Genomic DNA, 23168 nt, shown 5'->3' with positions numbered 1-23168 from the left:
ATATTCTGCAAAGAGCATCCCTGGCTCTCAACAATCAGCTCTTACAAGATTTCCACTGTCAGTGCAGATCCATGTGAAGCATGGCAAACACAAACAAGAGAGGCAAAGGGCAGGATGCTGAGCTGGGAAGTGATGCTGGGTCAGGAGAATGACACTTTCCCACAGCCTAAGGTCCAGCATGTGCAAGGGGCTGGCAGCAAAGTTTGCTTCAATGGGTCTGATGATGGTTTGCTATTCTCTGCAAAAATTTTTTCTTTAAAAGAGTAGTGTTAAAAAAAAAAACTTCCCATACTATCTCAGCCTTTCTCCTAATAATTTCATTTTCTCTTTGTATTTTTTGCTCTTCTGATACAGGTTACAGCTGAGACATTTTTCGAGCCAAAGAAGTAACACTGTACTTTTTTGTACAGTGGTTACAAACCACTGTAATTTTTAGAGTGCTCTGTAAAATTATAGATGCTAAAAAGGCTACTTGGAGATTGCCCTTTATTTCATATATCATGGGGAAATGCAATTTTTCTATTTTTAGTATTTTAAAGAGTGAATTTTTTTTAGGTTAAATGAGCAAATATCAGGTCAAACGATGGTCCTAGAGGTCATCTGTATCTTGCTGAATGCAGACTATCAGCATTCAGAGTTAATGTAGAGTGCCTGCCAGTGTAAATCATTTGTCATTGTCACTCTGAGGATTCAGAGTGACAATGAAAACTGTAACTTGTTTTTTCCCTTTTCAGAAAAACTGATGGTTTTGTCTTGTTAGTTTTTGCATGCAGCTAACTAGCATGTTTCAAGGGCAGGACAAAGATGGGAGGGTACTGAGTCAGGAATGTAAGAGAGGCAAATAATGTGCAGTGCGTGATGACAAAAAGAGACCATTTGATCATTGCCACTGCAGAGAGGAGCTAAATAGCACCAGTCCTGTGATGGGCATCACATTGCCCATAATGAAAAGAATTAGCAAAGCAAGGGCCCAAACACTCATTAGCTCAAGTACATGTCTGAAAACAAACATATCCATATGCATGGAGATGTCAGGAAGGATTAATCCCACATCTCAAGTGAAGAGTGACCCAGCTGCAGCAGATTAAAGAGCTTCATTTTCAGCTATTGGACAGACAAGGAGAATTTCACTACTACTACTACCCACAAAAAGCTGCAGGTCCTCTCAAAAATAAATTAGGGAACCCACCTGAGGGATCACAGCTCCTACCTAAGGATCAAGACCTGAGGGATCCACCAAAATGCTTCCTTACACATAGCATGGTAAGGAATACATGCCAGGGCCTTACCAAGCAGGCAGGCAGGGCATGAATACCCTCAGTGTGACACTTACAGCAAGGTATACAGACAGCTCCCAGTGTGGAACCTCCTGTCCATGTCTGTGCTGAGGGAGAACTGGGGATTGGATGTGCGTCCCAACACCAAACATCTGCACACGCTGTAAGCTGCAGCCCAAATGTGGAGAAAATAGAGCAACGTGCCTCTCTCTCACTGACTGCCATTAAAGTGAGCTCTGGCCGCTTTTGCAGCTGCAGGAAACCACGGGCTTGTTTCCCTGACAGCCTTCAAGTGAAGAGAGTTTTCTATTTTGAGAATTTCATTACCCTTCCCCACTCCAGTAGTTTGATACTTCTTTTCAGAAGCTTGAAAGCAGTTATAACCACTGAAATTTGTCTATTTTTCCTCCCTCAAAAACAGAAGCTGTAAAATTGAATTTGAACTTGAAACATTTAAGTGATTTTTTTTGCCCATGCAACGGCAGACTTAGTAGATTCTGAGAGTTTTTAAAGTAGTCTATATTGGTTGTGCTTATTTTGCAGACTGATTTCAGACACACAAAAAGAGCTCTGTCATTCCCCAGTGACCTCAATGGGGTTTTTTCAGGTTTACATCAGCATGAATAAGAGGAGGAGAATTAGCCCTTTTAAAAAGCAAGATAGCAATGCAAGCCTCTTGCCCAGAGTCAAGTGCAAGTTCTGAATGAAGAAAGCATTCTTACATTTAATACATATTTGAGTTCTACTGAATTCTGCTAATATTAGGTACATTTTTAAAGACTTTTAAAAAAAGTCCTTTAAATGGGCTCAGATATAAATAAAGAGATGTAATCTCATATTCTGCTCTCAGTGACACTGGTGTCAGATTTTCTTCACCTCCAATCAAAACTTGACACACCAACTCTGCCAGGTAACTCCAGTACATGCTTTTAAGACTTTATGGCCCTTTAGAGGGACCATGTGCAGTTGGGAAAAAGAACAACCAAAACCTGCACAGGATGTGCTGTGAAACTTTAGTATCTCTTTTTCTGGCTGCTTGTATTTAGAGAAGTAAAACCACTGTCTAAGTGTTGGGTTTATGTGCTAAACCTTCTCTGAGTAAAATGAGATTGTGCTGTTGTATGTGGGTTTTTTATTTGCTAACTTGCATGCCAGGAGCAAATGCTTGTTCCTTAGCAGACAATAAAATGATCTGTGTTTATCTAAGGGTACTGTCTAATGTTCAGAGGCCTCTATTTACAGTGCATTTTAAGTATGTTTGGATTTTTCTGCTCTGACAGATTAGAAACTCCCTGCAGCAGTGAAACTTTTCATAAACTTTCTGATGTGGTTTAACCTATCCCAGCTGAAACCATGGCACCTTCAAACTTTTACACTGAATAAACTGATATTTAACTGTAGCAGACTTCAGTATATTAACAGCTTCCTCACTGAAATTACTAAATAAGAAGTAGAATTGGTCAAATACATTATTTTACAAAAGTCTAGCACCAACAGTCTTGGGTGTATTGTTTTTCATCTCAAATGTACATAATTACTCACTCTTACAACAAACATGCAGTTCATAGTCCAGTCAGCATAGGGTTCACTACACTTTAGGCCCTTGTGATACTGAATCTCATAATTCAGGTCTTTAAGATCTAATTCATCTCAGCACTTGTCACAGCAGGCAAAACTGAGTTATGGCCTGTTTATTCCTCAGCCAATAGATGGGTGGGGTATTAAACCACATTGAAAAGAGAAAGCCAATTTACCACCCTGCATGCTTAAACAAATAAGCTGATTAAAAGAGACAGTGATTTTGTGTGACTTTCCTACAGCTGCTAAATAAAAGAAACAAAAATGACAGCTTTCCTCTCTGGTTTGAAAGTGAAATATTTCAGTTCTGAACAAAGGAGGTGGGTAAACAAGTGGCTTTGAGGGCAAGAGGAAAGCATTGCTATTCTTTGCAAAGAACGCCCTAAAGCATGAAAGCAGAGCACGCTCATTGTATCCATGATACTGCTGTCTCTGAGGCACAAAGGGATGGCAACCGGGCTCACACAACTTTGGCTCCAGCCAAGTAGGAGGGATCCCAGCGGAGTTCCCATGGAGCTTTCATCAGAAATGGAGATTCACAGTGTGTTTAATCTCATCCCCCAAAGACTTTGCTCTGTGTCAGGCAGCAGTGGTGCATAAAGACTACAACTGCAGTCTGGCAAACTGGGTCTCAAGTTGCACAGTTTAGTGTAAATAAGCATATACACACATCCTGCTCCCCAAAAAAAACAGAAAATAACCAAAAAACTCCAACCTAAACTCAGGAGAAATTGAAGAAAGATCACCCTTCAATTCACCAAATACTGAGTCTGAATTAAAATGCCTCTGCCCATCAAACATTGTTATTATAGGACAAACTCCTGTTGGAGTTGCAGCCTGTTTGTCACATCTGATTATGTCCAGTTCTTGCCCTCAATGTCAACAGAACAAAGGCATTCATTAGTGAGCTCCCTGGTAAAACACAGATGAAACTTCACACAGGAGTGGTATACTGAAGAATGTCTTGCCTGGAGAGAAAGAGACATTCATTGTCTGACTGCTTTAAAAACCTGAACATGATCAGGTCAGACAGATCTGCCCACAAGGTTACTGTTTTATCTTATAAGATCCCAGGTAGTACCTCTGAAACATCTGTTCTACAAATTTTCTCTTTAAAAGAGCAGTGTAAAAAAAATACTTCCCTTACTATCTCAGCCTTGCCTCTAATTATTTCATTTACTCTTTGTAGTTTTTGCTCTTCTGATACAGTTTACAGCTGAGACATTGTTATGTTAACCCAGCATTTCACAGGGTCACCAAACTCCTGCTGTCTATGTCATCTTGCAGAATTTTACCTTCAGGTAATTTGTGAATGGATGCAGAAGAGAAATATTACTTAACATCAAGTATGGATTAGTTTGACTGCTCCCTGAAGTTGAAGAGTGTTGTAAGAAAAGAGCTTAATTCAGCCTTTATTCCTGTACATTTTAAACATCTTTTAACACATCACCCAATCTGGTGTCATACACAATTTTAACTTGAAGGGTTTTCAAATACAGCTGATGGCAAACATGTTTCAGCTCTATAATTGCTTTTTCTTCTTTGTCAAAACTAGTGACAGAACACAAGTCTCAGAGCTGATAATATTGATACTAAAATGTGCTGTAATAAAAATTTTTTTAGGCTAGTGATTCTAGTTACTCTGGCAAGGGATTATTTCAGCATCAGACAGTTATTCTGACTGTGAGAATAAATCTCAAAAGCTACCAAAGTGTCCACAGGGGACACAACATGCTCTGCTTTCAGTTTTGCCTCTTATATTTTATCTTTTCATTTTTCTTCACAAAACAAGGGTAAAGAGGATAATTTAGTACTGCCAATTAAAAAAAATTTCTTTTCAGCCCACTTCTGTATTTTATTTTAATGGCCTTTTCAATGTTTTCCAGCTGAATTATATGGAAATATTTTTAATTTTACATATTTTGCTTGAAAAAAAACCTCACATTAATGCATGGAATATGAGAAATTATTATTGGAAAGACTTCTTCAGGCTAAAGACTTCAGTTTTAGACAATGGTTTCTATTCACAACATAAATTGCATGACCTGAATGCTGTTCCCAGAGCTTTGTACTCAAATTGAGCTCCATTGGGAAACTGCTAGTAACCAGTACTTTTTGTAGACTGTGTCTGTCTTTCCACTGGTGCTCTCTCTACAAATGTAAGTAAGACACAAATCTCCCCCAGATCTGCTGGTTTCTGGCATGTCAAGAGAGAAATCATCAATAATAACCATTGATGCAAAGTCTAGCCGGCAGTCAGGCATTGCTGCTGTCCCTCAGGGACCAGGGCTGGGATCAGCACTAATGTCTTCATTAACGATTGGGATGATGGCACACAGCGTGCTCTTGCCAGGTTTGCAGATAACACAGCTTTGGGATGGCAGGGCAGCCCATCAGAGGGACCTGAACAGCCTGGGGAAATGGGCTGACAGGAACCTGGGGAGTTAAACAACAAAAACAAATACAGATTCCTGCATCTGGGATGGAACGACCCCTCACAACCCAGACAGGCTGGAGCCAAATCTCTTGGAAGCAGCTGTGCAGAAAAAACCTGAAGGTCTAGGTGTACAAGTTCACATCCATCAGCAGCAGATGCTCCTTGGATACAGGAGCCTAGGAGGCTTCAGCCTGGGCTGCATTCTTGTGACCACCAGTTGAGAGAAGTGATCATTCCCTCTGTCTGGCACTTGGGAGACCTCTCTGGGATGTAACATCCAGTACTAGTGTCCCCAGCATAGGACAGATATTCACATTCTGGAGTGAGCTGGATGAGTGGCCACCAAGATGGTTTAGGTGGATGATGGAAGAAGGGAGGCAGAGAGAAATGGGCCTGTCACTGCTGGAAGAGAAAACACTCACAGGATGTCCTTCCTACAGTCTGTGCTTCCCTGAGCAGGGGGTGCAGGGCAGATGGAGTCAGATTCTTCTTACAGTGCACAGCAGTAGGATAAAAGCAACAGGCACAAGGAGCGATCAGAAAGAAATTAGAAAGAAAATTTTCTCACCATGAAAGTACAAATGCCCAGGCAGTTGTGGAATGTCCCTCCCTCTTTTGTAGGTATTTAAGACTCACCTGGACAGATGCCACCACAACCTGGTCTCATTAGGCTTGCTGTTAGCAGGGAGTTGGCCTAGGTGACCTCTGGAGGTCACAGTGAAACCCAAATTACTCTAAGACACTATGATTTCTAGATATAGGAAGAAGAGCTACAGGGAGCTGTTCACAGTTCACCTGCAAATGGCTGGAAAAACCAGCAAGATAAACAATCTAATCAATGATGAGCCTGTTGTCCCATCTTTAACAAGTTTTAGGATTTTATGATATATTTTAAAGGTAAGAAATACTGAAGATGAAGCGATGGACAAGATAATATCCTGTATCAGACTACCAGTAGCATACCCTTGAGATCATTCTAGTATTGTCTTTGATAAGATATTCCAGGTAGTTTAGTCCTGCTGTGATTAAACAGCACTTTAGTTTTTCAGGCTGAGGAAAACATTTAATGCAATAAGTATAAAGCAGCAAGGGATCTGATTAAACCAAGGAACTGATAAATTATACCAAAATGAGAAGGCTGAAAATTGGTTCATAGATGGTCTGAAATTGGGACTACATCTGTTTAATATTTAATTTTGCCATTATCATTAAAAATATGCAGAAGGTGATATTTGTCAGTGTCAAAGGTGAGACATGTTATCAGCATCAGAGAAGACTGAAATATCCTACAGACTGAACTGCACAATCTTTGGCATGACAGCATAGAGACTGGATGATATTTAATTGCACAGCACACAAAGCCATGTATTTAAGGAATTGCAGCCAGCTGGAAATTACCAAGTAAAAGGATGCAGACATGGTGGCAAATCACTTGCACTCTGGTGTACAACACAACAAAAGGCTGTAATTTTACTGACTTTTTTGATGCTTCCAGATGTCCTACCAGAGAGCAACCCTGAATATTGTACAGTTTTTCAGAACCAGCTCTTAATTTTTCAGAAACTTTTGGGTTTTCCATACAGCAAAATGCATATATGTGTGTGCACAGAGGAAGAGTTGGGAAACTCTGAAGCACAAATAGAATTTTTAGGGCTGGGATTTCCTGTTTGAATAAACAACACTAAGTCCAGACACATGTCCAAATACTGCTTTTGAAAGCTTCTGGCAACACCTTGAGCTCCACTAAGGAAGGAACTACTCCAGTTAATGCTTTTGGAGGGACAGCAGGTGACATCTTGCCAGCTTTTCTTTTGGCAGTGTCATTTCCATGCTAGACCTATCCCAAAGATTTTGTGTGCTTGAAGTATTCAGAAAATGTTGTAGTTAGGCTGTGGAAGGCAGAAGTAACAATTTTCTTATATTGAATCATATTAATAAGTTCTCTTATTCTGCTCTGATAGTTTCTTATTTTATTATTATATACATTATTAACTATGCTAGCAGCAGGACATAACAAATGCAAAATACTTGTTCAGGAACACTACTGTTTCCAGCAGGGAATAATTAAGGATGCATGTCAATAACATTTAGGATTCTAATGAATAAAAGATAACTCATGCAGGCAACTTGGAGACCTGCATAATTTTCTCCAAGAAGGTTAAAATGCATGATAAGTGCCTAATTCATAGGGAAGCACTTTTGGGTCATATATTTCAATATCAGACAGGATGAGATCAAGGTTCAGGTAATATACAGGTTTGAAACTTCATCTTTCCTGCAGGAAGCCTTCAAAAGGATGTCAGAAATCTTCAGTGCTATTCACCTGAAAAGCAGAAAATACCTTGCAGAGGTGGAATTTTAGACCTTCAACACTTAGCAAAGAGAATACATATCAACATCAGAAACTTTACCTCTCATTCTTGAGAGCACTGACTGCATTTCCCCAGCTGGATCCGAGCTGGTAAACAACTGCTAAGCACATCTGTGCTCCAATCTCCATAACAGCAGCAAATGAAAGCAGTAAAGAATATGACCATCAAACTGGCTTTCTTTCAGACCCTCCACCATTCCTCTAATTCTCCTAATTGCCAGATGCAATTTAGTTTTACATCCCAAAACGACCTTGATTTTATTTTTTCTAGAAAAACAGCAAAGGACAAAATGCATTTCTGTGTCTCAGTCCACTTAGACCATCTAATTTGCTTTAAACTTGGCTGTCTATGGCAAGTGTAGGCTGTGGCATTATTGGCTGAATCTTGTTGGGATTCCACATCACAAAATTGTAACTGTGTTTAGAAATGTCCCCTATCTCTTAAGTACTCTTCATTTCTACTGGCATTCTGCAGGCCTTTTGAGGGCAGGGGCAGGATGGGGAGAGAAAACAACAAGGAAAGCAAGTGCAAGGGCTGTGACTGTACAGAACACAGGCTTTAGACAACCAGGGCTCATGAGACAGGCATTGGTACACAGATCCACTTACAGAGCTGCCTTTAAAACAGCAGATCTAAAAATCATCAGAAATTTCCAACACAAAAGGCACAACCAAGACTAGTTTGCTGGTTTGGAATTTTTAGATGCCTGCCTCTCAGTTGCTTTGATAAAACCAAGTGCTGAAGCGCAGCTGATGTCTTGGCATCACCTCTTCCCTCATGCAACTGAATGGTTTTACCAAATGTAAAAAATAAAATCTTAAAACTTGAACCAAACCTAGAGAATGAAATTGGTTTAGGATAGGTTACAACTGCCCTCCCTTCCAAGCAAGCAAACAGCAGCCAGGACTCCACATGAGGCACTCAAAGGTCTCCAGACTGGCATTGGGATGTGGGAGGCCTCTGCTGCAGGCTGGAACTGCTCAGGGCTGGTGCAAGGCACACAGAGGAAATAAGGGCCTTTGTGTGGCCCACTTTATCACCTGTAGAAGAAAAAAAGAATTTTTCTGCCACTTTTTGTCAATGTTGTTCAAAATCATTTTCATCTCATACATGATTTTAATGTCACTTGGCAGCTCACTGTGCCTTTATCCATGCAGGGACAGCCACTAACTGGTTTTGCTCCTGTTCCAAGCTGGGGTAAGCTACAACAGAGCAGGATTTCAGGCAGCTTCACCTCTACCCCTGTGCTGTTGCCTAGACTACAACAGACAGACCGGGTTTGGCCAGGTTGGTTCCTGTGATGGATGGGCACAATGGAATCTCTTCTGCCACTCTGGGCGCCCCACTAGCACAGTTCCCTCCCTAAGAGCAAGCACTTTCCCTTAGCCCACTGCCATGTCATGTGTAAAGAGCTTGGGTTTTTTTGTTATAGTCTGAACCAATTTCTTTCTCTTTCAACCCAGTTTCTTCTTCCTGTTATGAGGGAGATTAAATTTCTGTGTCAAGTTTTACTGTATTTGCTGTATTTTTCTAAAAGATGATGGAGTATTTCATCCATTTGCAATGATGTGAACTTGGGTTGGTTCCAGGGTCCTCCAGATTTCTGGACCTAGCTAATGCATTTCTGATCTTTTCAAGCTTTCAAGGATTTAAAACAAAACTTAGAAACATTATCAGAGCAAACCCTACATTTAAATGCCAGGGAGTGAGCCAAAATAGACCTCCAAGCATTAGTTTAAAACCCTCAATTGACATGTTTGTTTAAAGGCAGTATTCAAGGTGCTGCTTGGCCACAGGAGATATAATTAAAATATTGTTTCAGACAGGGAAAACAAAACTCCTCAAGTTGATCTCTTAGCCACGCTCACTAACTGCAATGATTTAGCCCAGGGAATATGTGATGATACTTTTACATCAGAGCTTTGGAGGGTATTTTTTAAAGAGCAAGCATGTGGTGGAGGTATATCAGGCAATTTGACATTGTAATATGGTCTGATCCCCACCAACCAGATTCTGCAACCAACAGCAGGAAGCAGGGCATCAGCTGGCAGCTCTAAATTCATATTCCAAAGGCTGAGGTACATTTTACAAGCCATCTGTGGCCTGCTCTCAAAGGGACAGAAGGCACACAGGAGTGCTTTGAATTCTAATGAGTGCATTGGCTTGTCAGTGCCCTCTGCACTGGCACCCTGCTTCCCTTCACACTCGAAGTTATTTACCTTGAAAAGACAGCTAAGGATCTGTACTGAGCCACCCACTGTTCAGCTGAGGTGCAGGGCTTCCTGATATCCCAACCATACCCCTGCAACTCTCCTTTTTCTTCTTATCTGAGAAGACAGAGTTCCTTGCTTGGAATTAATCTAATGAAGATGAAGAAAGAGCCTCTTTGCTAAAAATAGAGGTAGAGAAGTGCCAGATAATATTTCTCTAGTTTCTGGGAAATTCTACACAGCACTTACCATAGGCCAAGTAATAATTTAGCTGATTTCTCCATCTTTTCACTGACCAGTCTGTGGACTCATGTAAGATTTGTCACTCTGACCATTTCCTGGAGACCTTTAGAGGAAATTATTACTATTCCTGAAAAATATTCTGCAAATCCCAAACAGGATGAGGATGACAGGACAGAGCTTCACTGCAAACAGAATAATTACATTAGAATTACCATGGCACAACTGAAGACAGTATTTGGCCCTAAGTCTCAGGCAGTAAGTGCAAATGTCTTCCTGCAAACAGCAGTTACACTACTTTCCAGCAAATTAGGCAAAATTCCAGGGGGACACTTGGCTTTACTGGAAGTGATCTTTTAATTCTTTGTAAATGAAGGACTAAAAATTATGGTCAGGTCAAGAAGGTCTGGGGTGCACTTCAGAATGTAGATCAATAGCCAGAAAAATTCCAAATAGACTCCCAGCTAAGTGTCAGTGCAGATTTTCCTCATGAAATGAGTAAAGTGCTGCTCTATTGGCAACCTCATTATTCACTACTTAGCAGATGCAGTAATGACTTTAGGCAAATGTGAATATTGAACCTGAAAGGTCTCAGTACTATAAGCAGGAAACAAACAGAAATGACAGTTGTGTTATGTCTTAGTCCCTCAGAGGGCCAACAGAGCAGAAAACAGGAACTCAGAATTTTAGCAAATTGTTCTTCTAGGGCAGAACTGTTTTGAGAGAAGAGGGTGGAAAGCGAAGCAGAAAGAGCCCTGTGAAATACTTTCCTTGTTTACTGTGCCTTTCTTTCCTGAAGAGAGCGGGGGCCCCATGAATGTGACACATTTCTGGTAATGTGCAGGGCTGGATGGGGCACACAGCCTCTGCCATCCAGCTACACCACTGGCGAGGGAAAACATGGACCATGGCTTCCTCCACAGCAATAGCAAGCTGAGCAAGGAGTGTCAGGGTATTGGTTTCTCTGGGTCTGGATTGAAGGCACCTGAGACAGCATTTCATGTTCTGACTCAGGTGTTTATTATTTCTTATCAGTAAAACAGTCTCACTGCTGTGAGCTTGGCAGCTTTTCCTTAGAAGGCACAAAATGGCCAACAATCTCTTGTTCCAAGGTCTTTTAAGACCAAACTACCCAAATAAGAACTGACACCTGGATTATTTTCCCTTTTAACCCAATAACTGATCCCAAAGAGCTACAATGGGGACTTTACTGCTCAATTACAAAATGCCACCCAAACCCATGGAGAAGAAGGAAGAAGAAGCAATCCAGGAGATACTCTGTGCCCTCCATCTTGCTTCCATCCACAACATACTAAAAATCCCAAAACCTAAATTTCTCACCAAGTGATACACCTGCACCACTCTAATTGTCACGATGTTGAGGAAATTTTCCTTACCCCTGCAGTTGAACACACCCCCAGGACAGTGGAGGACAGTGACAGTCTATAGAGCAACCCTCAGGTAACACCTCCCTAGTCCCCTTTGCCTGACACAGGTTAAGATGTTGCTGTGCCTACAGAAAAACACTGAACACTAAGGAATACATAAGCAAAACTTAACTGAATGATTTCTTTAGTCCTCTGGTAAATGAAAACTGAATTTCTGGTTGTACAACCCAGCCTGCCTGTTCCCTGAAGTTTCATGGAATCCTTTCATATGAATAGTTTAATTCCCTTCCCTTATTCAGTGTGAATAAAATAAATTTAGACATTAACTGACTAGTGAGATAAAAATCTCAACGCCACAACTTAAGCCTTTTGTATATCAAGCCTAGGGGAAAGAAGTGAACAATTAATTTCCATGGCATTAATACAGGCAGAAGGACCTGTCACAACCACCAGCACTGATTCCCAAAAGGAGCACCCCTCTGCCAAACACTGACATATTCTCAGCCCGACAAGCAAATTGCAGGGAAAACTGAAGCAGCTGAAGGCCACTCTGAATTCTGTCTGGTTCTGCTTTGTTTGCAAATGAAAACCCTTGTTCACTATGGCACAGAAATTACCTCAAAAATGTTAGATGGGGTTTTCATTTCCCAACAGACTGAGGGAAGCTGCTCTGGAAGAGGCTGTATTGTAATGGCACCTGATTTACTGTCATGAGGGCAATGTTTTGCAAATCTTGGCCTTAGCTCAATTTAAAACTGGAAACACCAGAACTATAGCTAGTTTAGCTAAGGGGAAGCTAAAGTAAACTGTGCTTTCTAAAAGTAGTTATTTTTATGATGTGTGAGGGGGAACCTTGCTGTGTGCTTCATCCATACTGAGCAGCAAGTTTAAAAAAGAAAGAAAACCTTGCACAGGGAGGAACTTTTCCCAGGGCCCAGCTCCCTTGGGATTGCCCCTCCTTGCATGTAAATTTTAAATGCTTGTTGAAGGTCATGGCATGGAAAAACTGCACAGGACTGGCTTTGTGGTGTCCAAACCACAGTGCACATCACCATTGCTTCATCTGTGTCATTTCCTTTGCACACCAGCTACTGTTAAAAAAAAAAAAAAAAAAGAAAATCAAGCATCTCACTGCTTCAGTAGATCTCTGATCTTGTCTACAACCATTTTCTGTGTCTTCCTTAAAAGCACAAGCAAAATATGCCATCAGTAGGAGCAGGGCAACCTTTTGTGGTTTAGGATGTGGCGAGGGCAGCAACACTTGGCGTTTTGCAGGTTTGCAGTTCCCCTGCTCACTAAGGCTGGCGTGCTCTGCCTCCCTGTGGTTACTGCTGTCCTGGCATAGCACAGCTCAGAGGAAATCACCTCCTGCAAGGATTGCAACTCGGGCAATCTTGGACTTGTTCAAGCCTGAGAATATTTTGGAATAAGCCAAAGGATGCTGTGGAGGCCAGGAGCATCATCAGAGGCAAAAAAAGCATTTCAGTAATGCTGGAGTTTCTCTAATGCCTCTCTGATTATGAAGAGACATTAAAAACATCACAAAGTAAGAGGCATTGTAGTGTAAAATTAGCTGAATTCTAAGCTTGACTAACTAAATTAAATTTATTCTAAATTAACATATTAATCGTTCAGAGCTAGGTTTCTCAAAGGAAGCATTTATAAATCTTTTGGCTACAATTTGATTAAATCTCTCTTTTTCCAGCCTAAAGCCTTGTTACTTAACACTGGTATATCATGCATGTTTTCTTTCTAGGATATGCTAAAGGCTGTTTGTTATTAGCATTTCCCTTTGATTTACAACAAAGAAGAAAAACAAATTACTGTGAATGCTGAAGCACTTTGGACACTTTAGAACAATTTCCATTATTATTTATCAACATTCACAATTGATTGCATAAAACAATCAACTGTGTTTAGAACATTTTCAAAACTCATTATTTCTCCTGGCCCCTGAAACATAGCTCACAATAGGTGATGATTTATGGAGCTGAATTTTCAATGTTATATCATGGATGGCTTTTAATATTTTTAACAGGTCTTGCAAGGGCTGAGCTCAGTTTCACTTCTCTGCACCACTAGAGGGCAAAATGTTCTCACAGAACTACTTAAAAAGAGAGAAAAAATACATTCAAGACGATCATTTTGAAAGTACACAGTGTCCTTAAAACAACAGTATTACAAAAGTAGGGAAAAGAGATAATATAGTTCTCAAAACCTAGACAAAATAGAATTGCATCTTTGGAAGCAATGGGTCTTCTTTAGCCTGAGAGCCTCTGTCTGCATTTTTCAGTTATCTTAAAGTTATCAAACTAGAATAAATTTCTTCTATAACTGCAAATAAATATCAATGGCCTGTGGGATGCATGTCTGTCTCAACTTCAGGAAAATAATTTTAGTTCACTATATTTTGCTCTTTGCGGATGACTTAATGCTCAAAATATCAATAGGCCATTAATAAACAGAGCTTCTACACACAATTCCTATCTGTTAATGCAGAGTCTAAATCAGACCAGTGTTAGGATATAAGGAGATTTTTTTCCCCCCCCATTATGAAGTATTTGCTTAAGGACCAGGATAAATGAAGAAAGGGTTTTTCCTGCCTCCACATTCACATATACACCACAAGCATTTGGACAACCTGACTTTCCCTTTTCTGTCGGCACTTCAGCCTGAGAAGGGCTGTCCTCACTTATAGAGAACAATTGCCTGTGGCATTTTGGTAGCATCAAAAAGTAAAATGTGAATTCATCTATATTTCCAGCTCAAAGAGTTCTCCCCAGGTGAGGATAAGCCAATAAATACTTATGGATACAACAGAAGTGATGAGAAATCAGTGATAATTGGCAACTCAACACATACCACCTGAAATTTTTGTCTTCCAGTGCTACCTAGAAAATATGTCATGGTTTTAAGGCTTGAGTCCTCCTTGAATAGTTTTTTTCATTCATTTTCTGTAACCAATACAGAACCAACACAAAAATTTTAGTCATTAGTCTGAATTTCCTTTCTTACACTTTTACTTTTCTTGTGTCCACACATGAAGCCCTACAGAGACTTTGCACATGTAAAAGTAAATCCAGAGCTGCCCATAAAGGGCAATCTTTCACCTTTCTCCATCCTAAGCACTGGGGGGAAAAAAGACAGAAGGAAAAATTCTAACATAACTAAATGTTTTGCATCTGAAAAAGTGATAGAAGAATCCTTCTCAAAAGAAAGTGGCCATGAACTGATGCAGATGCTCCCTCATGGCTTTTGTGTAAAAGAGTGAGTTCAAATAATCAGTGTGAATGAAATTTTGGATGTAGCAGTATAGGGAAGATGACTGGATTGAGATGAAGTCCTGTTTAATCCAATTTAGTAAGTTTTTAATTTAAATTGGTTCCTGTAGTAATGGTAACGGAAAAATAAACTGTATCTGATGTGTTGAAAATGTATCTGATGTGTTTAATCATAAGATGTGTGTCCCACAAAAAGTTTTCAGAAATTGCAAAGCAACAGGCCCTGCATTGAAAAGGAAAAATGGGATTTCTTTCTCTTTACAAAACAGTGTTGATAGAATATTTCCCCTACCAGTGCTTTTGTGAGTGGTGTTCCAAGAAAACTGGTCTGAACTGGCTCTCAGTCATTCATATGTGCTACTTCGAGCTTCTCTGGCCAGGAGATTGAGTGCATCTTTTAATTAAACACTGGTTTTAATAATTCACTGGCAGATTTCTCAGGAACTGCTGGTACTAAGCTCCTTTCTACTGTATTACTCATACCTAAATCAGAGAAATAATTGATGTCCAGCTCCATCAAGGCAGGCTGTGCAGACAGGGGTGACTTGCACTTTTAGGGTCCAGTTCTTCACACCAGGAGTGCTGGATGCTGCTATGAACCTTGGTGTCCTCTTTGTGTGGGACCCTTTCACCAAAATAAAAAATATTATCTTCCAGATACCTCATGTGATGGAGTGCCCTGCTGGGAGATAGGGCAATTCAGAATGGATCTCTGGCATCCATGAGGAACCACTCCAAGAACAGCAAAAATGCAGCTGCTGCTTCACCTCCTCCTGCAATTACTGATGTAAGGCCCTACCACACATGAGGCATAACTGCTGCCTAATTCAACCTGAGTAAATCTTCAGATGCTTTTCTGCTCCCTATATCTGAATCAGAGGAAATAAAGTTGTGTAAATATCTGTTTCTCCAGGACTCTGACATCTGAGTCAATATGAAGAGGAAAACATTTTGGAAAGTGTAATTTTGCTGCTGTAGAAATTGCCTTACCCACATCTTAAGTACAACATGCAGTTATAGTCTCTGCATTGCCAAGACACAAATTAATTAACAGAAAGTAAATATAAGGGAAACTAAACAGATCAGAAAGATGTGTGGCAATATTTCCCAGGTGTGCACAATTCCTAGAGCTGCAGTGATCGTGTACAGTTTTTACAAGTGTCATTGTCCTCTGTTCTTTAACACAGCAGGGAGGATTGCTGGCTACCTTACTTGATAAAAGAAAAGTATTCCCACATAAAATACACCTTAACTTTGCTAATTCCTTCCCTTTCTCTGTCCTATTTATGTCGTTTCCCTGGTGTAGTGCATTTTCAAGGATGGTGACAGCTTGTGATTGATTCAAACTGGTGTGGCTGCTTCATGAAAATTGGATTTTTATTAGCTTAAATCAATTAAAAGGAACAGGGAGTTCTAAGGGGGTAATAATATTGGAGTAAAGGGACTTTTTCCCTGAACCAACAGTATCCCTTTAATTTGTTTTCAAATAAATTACATTACTTTATATGAATTACTCAGATAGAAAAAGGACAGAAAAATACAACTGCTTGAGGTGAAAGCCACTCCCATGGAAGTCTTATTGAGTGCACTGATTTGATTTTGATCAGGCTCTCACTTTCTCTAGAACATGCATTCTACATGTTGATTTAAAGAAATCTGACTCTGCTTTTTAAAGCTGACTTTGGAAATGAAAGATTCTCCCACAGAGAAGTGGATTCTGTACAGATAAGTGAGATCCAGGACTTTCTCAATGCCTTGTACCTGCAGCATTTTCTGTCTCGGTTCCACACTGCAGAGGTGTGTGGCTTTGCACAGAGCTGCCATGAACCCTTCCCTGATGAATGTTCTTCACAGAAAGGAATTGTTCTGCTAAATTTATAGCATTTCCTAAAGACACTTCCATTTTACTTTTAGGAAAAAAATACAGGAACGTCTGAGAAGGTATGATTACTTCTGAAGGTAAAATAATTGATTTTCTTGATTTAAAAGAGGTGGCTGCAGTAAATTAAAATATCTGTAAGGTTTTGGGGTCTGTATTAAGGAAGCAGGAAAACAAAATACTGGGATGTTGCCAAGTGAATCATCCAGAGACTCTGCGGCCAGAACTGAATTTATAAACACTAGAAGAAATTCTGCTGTCCCTTATGCAACAGCTCAGCTCAGCTGCAAAAAGTGAAGTATGAAACCAAATTACCCTGAGCTTGCAGGGCCCATGGCATCAGTCATATACTGCTTTCACAATGCCCATCCTCCTAACTGGATTTATTTCAGTGACTCAGTTTTTAAGCCCCCCTTCAGCAGTGCCCAAATTAATATGCAGAACTGGGAATTATAGGAGATGAGACAACCTCAGCACCTGGGGATGCTGGAAATTTGCAGTGGAAGTTAAGAAGAATCAGGTTTACACACAAAACTTGTTTGCTCCAAAGCCCAAATCTTGGTAGTTGTTTCCATTCCTACCATTTATGCCACTGTCTTTACTCTGGAAGGAGACCTGCTGAACAGAGCAAGTGAAAAGAGAACCTGTCCTCAAACACATTTTCTGATTTCTACCAGAACTAGAGTTTTTTTAAAAAACTCTTAAAAAAGTAACTGAAACAACACCATCTTCCCATACCTACATTCTATCAAGGGTTGCTTCCTTTCCCAATCTGCTAGCCAGGCAATGCCATCCCAGCAGCACACTTTTGCACCCAAAGTACTTTTGTGATATAAATAAAACCAGGAATCAGTGAAATTAACTGGTTGGCAGTTAAGAGTTCAGGACCAACTGAACCATATTCAATCCATACTGCTGCAGATTCATTTGCTTTGATGACAAGCTACAAGTAATTTGATAACTGCCTGGAAAAAAACTCTTTCCAGAACAAGTTCTGCTTTGCCTTATCATGAGTTTTCAACACAATAATCCTCTTCAGAGCTATTGCAGGTCAGACAGGGGCAGAACATAAAGGCCAAATCCAAATCCTTCTACATATCAAAAGGAGGGGAAGATTACAGTATCCCTTAGCAATATTTCTGGCCCAAACTAAGACTTCTGAATTCCCATCTCGCAGTTTTTTTAAAAACTGAATTTTCCCATAATCTCTATATGTTTTTCCTAGATAAGCTCTCAGATATATCTCCTGTTGAGAAACATTTCCATCTAACTTCAGAGTGAAATACAAGCTTTACACAAACATGCAGTCTAACTCCTGAGGGAACACACCACACCACAGGGCAATCAAATCAAATCAAACTTCCTCTTAACTTTGTCCATATCAGACTGAGAACACTCTGTCCTTCACCTCTGTGATTTTTCCAGGCAGCTCACACCACCACTCTTGCTCTCCCCTCCTCTGTCTCCATATCAGTACTGTTCTCCATAAATCTCTTTGATCTTGAAATAAACAAGTTAACGAAAACAAGACCTCTAGCTACTCTTTGTATGGAACAGCTCTCCATTTTCTGAGTTTTACTTGTTCTCAGGATTTTCAGCTAAAGAAAACACTTTGAGATATAATCTCTCATGTTGGTCATGGCTCCATAAAATAAGTTCTGTTTGTGTTAAAATTTGAAAGTCCACTCACTGCTTTCCCTGAAAAAATATTTCCTTCCTTAAAAAGCAAACAATGCAAAAGTAATTTATCAACAAGAAAAAAAAAACTTCAGTGAAAGTGAAAATACTCAGTGCTAGTAAAAAAACAGCATCCTGGGCTTTAAGCTCTCTGACTTCCTGTCCATTCACTACTTGACATTTTCTCTCTTCCTATTTGAGTTACAGAGGTTTTAACCAGATCCTACCCAGCTTTAGCCTCTTCACCATTGCATGTTCTAGCAACTCTGTCACTTAAAAATTACTGCAGTCTACAAAATTTTGGGGTTCTGAGCAGAGGAAGTACTAGCAGGGAAAAGTGCCTTGTAGAGAAGTGCTGCAGCACAGATGGTAACAACAAACGCACTGTGACTCAAGGCAGTGACTGTGTGGGGATAGGAGAGGGTAGCAAGGGTAAGGGGAAAATCTGGAACAAATCAATGTTTTATCAATGTCCTCTGAAAAACCTACTGAGCTTGGTGCCTTCTTTCTCTGAGCACATCAGAGCAGGCAGTGACTGCCTTGAGGAAGGAACTGGCTGGGGAGTGTGAGTGAGGACAGTCCCCAAGCACTCACCTGTCCTACATTCATTCCAGCCCAAATGCTCCCCAAGCACACCAGCTGGTGAGCCACAGCATGGCCACAGCCAGCAGCCAAGCAGGAGAACAGAAGGATAGGGAGGGAAAAGGTATTAGCTCATCTGTCTTATTTTCTTGGAAGTGCAAGCTGGTTCTCTGTGGTTTACAGAGTTTTAAATATTTCTTAGGAAAGCAGAAAGTTGTCACTGAACCCAGGCCTTATGGGTTTTGCTGATTAAAAAAAATAGTTTTTCACATTCTTCAAAGTACATCTCAACATAACTAATGGTACAGCACTAATCCTCCTCTCCCTTGGCATTCATAGCCACAAGAGATCTACTGACAGTGGATTTATACTCAGTACTGCACTACAGCTTAGCCAAAGTCAGACTGAGCTCTGTAGAACTCCTTACTCTTTAGAACCTGTGAGAATTATAATAAGAATATTTGCTTTGAGACTTAAATTTTAAAATATCAGACTGGCAGTTTTAATAATACGATTACAAATGACTAAGTCTTTCTTCTGGTAGGTTTAATATACCAGAAATTCAGGCATACTGGATGCACACGCACACCTGCAAAATAATATTTATCATAACCCAGCTGCAAAGCTAGTCTTGGATATTTTGATGAAAATTTGGAGACATACCTTTAATGCTAGTCATTAAATCAATGTGAATCCCTGACTGTGTAAATGCCCATAATATGACCCATTCAAAATTCATGTTTTATAAGACTTCATGGAAAGGGCATTGAGCAGTGGAAGGAAGGCCAGAAACAGGCTGCCTTTGCTCTGAACCTTCAGGAGTAACTCAGCAAGCCTTTCCCTAAAGCATCTGCACAGTTATGGCTTTGCGGTCACCAGATGTGCTTGAACCACTTCCTTAAAGCTTGCTAGTATCAATGTTTCAAAAGAAAAAATGGGAAAAAATATTATGCATTGAGCTATTCTCTTCCAATATAGCCCCAACACAGAGGCTGCTTTTGCAACACACTTCCACTGCAGGCAGTAGCTTATGTAATTTAATACTACAACAAAAACATACATTCATGCAATTAGGGAACTTCATTTACTGCAGTTTTCTTTGGTCTGGATCATGGCCAACAAAGAGTTAAAACAAGGAGCACAGACAGAGCTCCAGGCAGCAGAAAGCCAGTTTGCACTGCTGATTCATCTGGGGACTCCAAAGGAGCTGTTCCATCCCCTGCTCTAATATGTTAAAAGGTGGATGTGTCAGACATAAAACATTATCTGTGCTCTTGCTGTAGGCAGCTCCACTTGCAGGGCTCTTGCAGAAACGTTGGTACAAGGGGTCTGTATTGCTCCAAACCTTGCCTACAACACTGACTAGGCACAGAAAAAAAAAAAAAAATCGGCTTTCTTGTTTTGCATACTTGTCATAAGAATGGAGAAAGGAACAGGGAGAGAAGAAGCATCAGAGACAAGAAGGCTTTGATTGGCTCAGCACTTCGAGAAATGCAGCCTGTCCATGCTCCTGTCAGGAGGCTGGAACAGGAGCTCCTGCCAAGCTCTGTACAATCAGTAAGTTTCCACTCTCTAGCTGCATGAGCACACATTTTTGTCTCCAGGAGGAATGTGAGATCATCATGTGAATAGGAATGGTGTAGAGTCCAAAGGGCTCCAAGAAGGACGGCCAAACATATTGATGAAAACAATGTATTTAGCTAAGTTGAAAAAATCCCTGATAGTAAAAGGACTTGGTTTATTAAGATACATACAATAAATGGAACTGCTATCAATTACCACAGCTCCAGTTCCAGGTCCTGGAAGCACTTAGCACTGAACCACTTTTCTGAAGCCAGCTGGTTTTATCTGAAAGTAAATGCCAAGAAAAGAGGATAAGCAATATGCCAGGTCAGAACTTAGCTGTCCCACTTCACCCTGAATTCTCTATAAATTTAGAACCTCCTAAAAGCTGTCCTACTCTTTTCCTCTCTTATAACATTTGGTAACTTCACCCTTCTATGTGGAAAACTAGAAGTTCACTGGTTAGATTCCCTGCACCTAAACCTCATTGTCACATTGTCTCTCTCTATTTTCTTTTTTGTTTTGCTTGGAGGGAGTTGTTGGGGGGTTTTGTTTGTTTGTTGTTTTGGTTTTGTTGTTGTTATAGGAAATTATTATGGCAGCCACTGCAGTCTTTATTAAAACATCTGTAGCTTTTAAATATCCTGCACTGTGGTACCTGTAGGAGCAAGAAGCTTTCAGCAGTACCAGACATGAAGTCCTGCCCAGCAGAATTAGTCCTGTAGTAGGTGGCTCAGCTGAACTGACCTATGGCATGTAAGTATTTCACATACTTTTCCAGTTGTCTACTTCATATACAAATGCATTTTTGGATGATAATTTAATAATTCCAAAGGCTATCACTCACTTCCTTCTGAAGTTCACCTTAAATATCGGACATCATCAGCACTATCACTCCAATCTGTTTGTCTGGAGCACTTCTAGTGAGAAACAACATTTACCTCTAGAGGCATTCCTGATGCCCACAAGGAAACGCTACCACAGTGTCATAAAAAGGCAATTTTGGCCTTGTTTCCTGAACACCTCTCAACAACAGAAGATGAGCAAATGGGCACTCTGGTAGTGATTTGAAAACCTTCAGGGCTTCCTTCAGTTCTGGAATGTGCACTAGCTATCTGTGGTTAAAAGCTGAAGGGCTACCTCACATGTGGGGTGATAGTGCACACATGGAAACTGTGAGCAGTGAGGAGCCAGGCTCTCACACTGCTGTCACTGTCTGCACTCTCACAGGAGGACAGGCAGGTCCAGAGCAAAGAGCAAGTTTCTCCCACTTGGCCCTAGAAAGTTTGATCACTTAGCTCTGTCAAACAGCTCTAGTGAAGCATTCCACGTGCTGCAGATGACTTACGCCCAGCTCCCTCCACCTGATGCTACAGCAAGCCAGCAGGAGCCTGGCTGGTGTCTGTTCCCTGCTTTGCTGCAGAAGCCTCAACCTTATTTTGCATCATTTTTCAGTGCTGCAGCATGTGAGAGAGAAGAACATAGCATCTCTCTTGGCACTAAGCTTTTCTGGGTGGCGGCAGTGACAAGGCGCAACTGGGGAAATGGGAAGACATTTCAAGTGGTATCACCATTTCAAGTCTGGGAAAGAGACCACAAACACAAGTCATGCAAGGCTCTTGAGTTCAGAATGGAATAATCTTCAAGTACTTTTTCACTATGTACTGCTTTATAGACTTCAATGCAATGAAACTCTTTTATAGTCAGAAAGTTAACACAAAAACAACCAAACCAAGTGCATTTATCTACAAATCCAGACATCTCTGTGTGAATAACCTTTGATATCTTTCACTCAGCCTTATTGCTACTGTAATTCTGTACACAAACCTCTCTCTTGGGTGTGGAAACATATGTGGCTCCATCCACCTCACAGCTGGCTCTGCCTTCTTGCCAAATTATTGTGCAGTATCCAGTGCAATGTAAGAAATCACCATCAACTACCAGAGTGTGTTGCCTTTTGGCTCATTTTTTAACAAAGTTCCTGTAAATCCTCTGAACTACAGCCAGCTGAACACATCTGTTGTTGAGCACAACATAACCCCATAAAGAGGTACTTCTCTCCTCTGCAAGGCCAAGATCACCAGCTCTTGGAGTCACAACAACCTACTTCCCAGTTTTGAGGACAAACTCCCTGCCAAAGCACTTCTCAACAGATGTTCTGATTCAGCACTTTCTTTTCCTGTCAAACAACACTCTCAGCAATGGCACCTCTGCCTACTGCACACATCATTGCTTGGGGCCTATGAAACATGACTGGGAGCCAAAATATACACTCAACAAAAACAGAGATAAAACCATGCTATTTATCAAGTCTATTAGATTACAAGACAGCAGAAGAAAAGAGGATATTTTCATGAAACAGCCCAAATAAAGGTCAATGGATAAATATTGTTGTCTCACCCACCATAAAAAAGATCATTGCTGGCAAAGACCCTTAGGAAATAGCACACTGAGGTCCCATTAGAGCCTGGAAGTGACACATTGAATTTGCTCAGTTTTATCCAAATGGAAGCATTTCCTTCACACATATGTGTTGCATTCATATTGTTGTTATCATATTTCTAGAGTCCCATACCTTCTGGGTGGTTTTCTCACACACAGCTCTTCATAGCAGCACTGCTTCTCCATCAGGACTCCTCCAAGACTCTCCCAGACCAGCCAACCCACCCCCTTTTATCCCAGTT

General features: G+C 40.6%; 1 long non-coding RNA gene across 1 annotated transcript; it reads right to left on the bottom strand.

Annotated features, from left to right (window-relative positions):
• Positions 1-7020: 7020 nt before the first annotated feature.
• On the bottom strand, positions 7021-23124 carry LOC131562736 (uncharacterized). Its single transcript, XR_009275178.1, has 3 exons — positions 23060-23124; positions 22889-22951; positions 7021-7615 (listed from the first exon to the last, which is right to left on the bottom strand). It is a non-coding gene; the product is annotated as an uncharacterized LOC131562736 (long non-coding RNA).
• Positions 23125-23168: the final 44 nt, after the last annotated feature.

This window comes from Ammospiza caudacuta, chromosome 11 (genome assembly GCF_027887145.1).
Source record: "Ammospiza caudacuta isolate bAmmCau1 chromosome 11, bAmmCau1.pri, whole genome shotgun sequence".
Lineage (NCBI taxonomy): Eukaryota > Metazoa > Chordata > Aves > Passeriformes > Passerellidae > Ammospiza > Ammospiza caudacuta.
The sequence above is the reverse complement of the archived record's forward strand: the minus strand, read 5'-3'. Positions and strand labels throughout refer to the sequence as shown.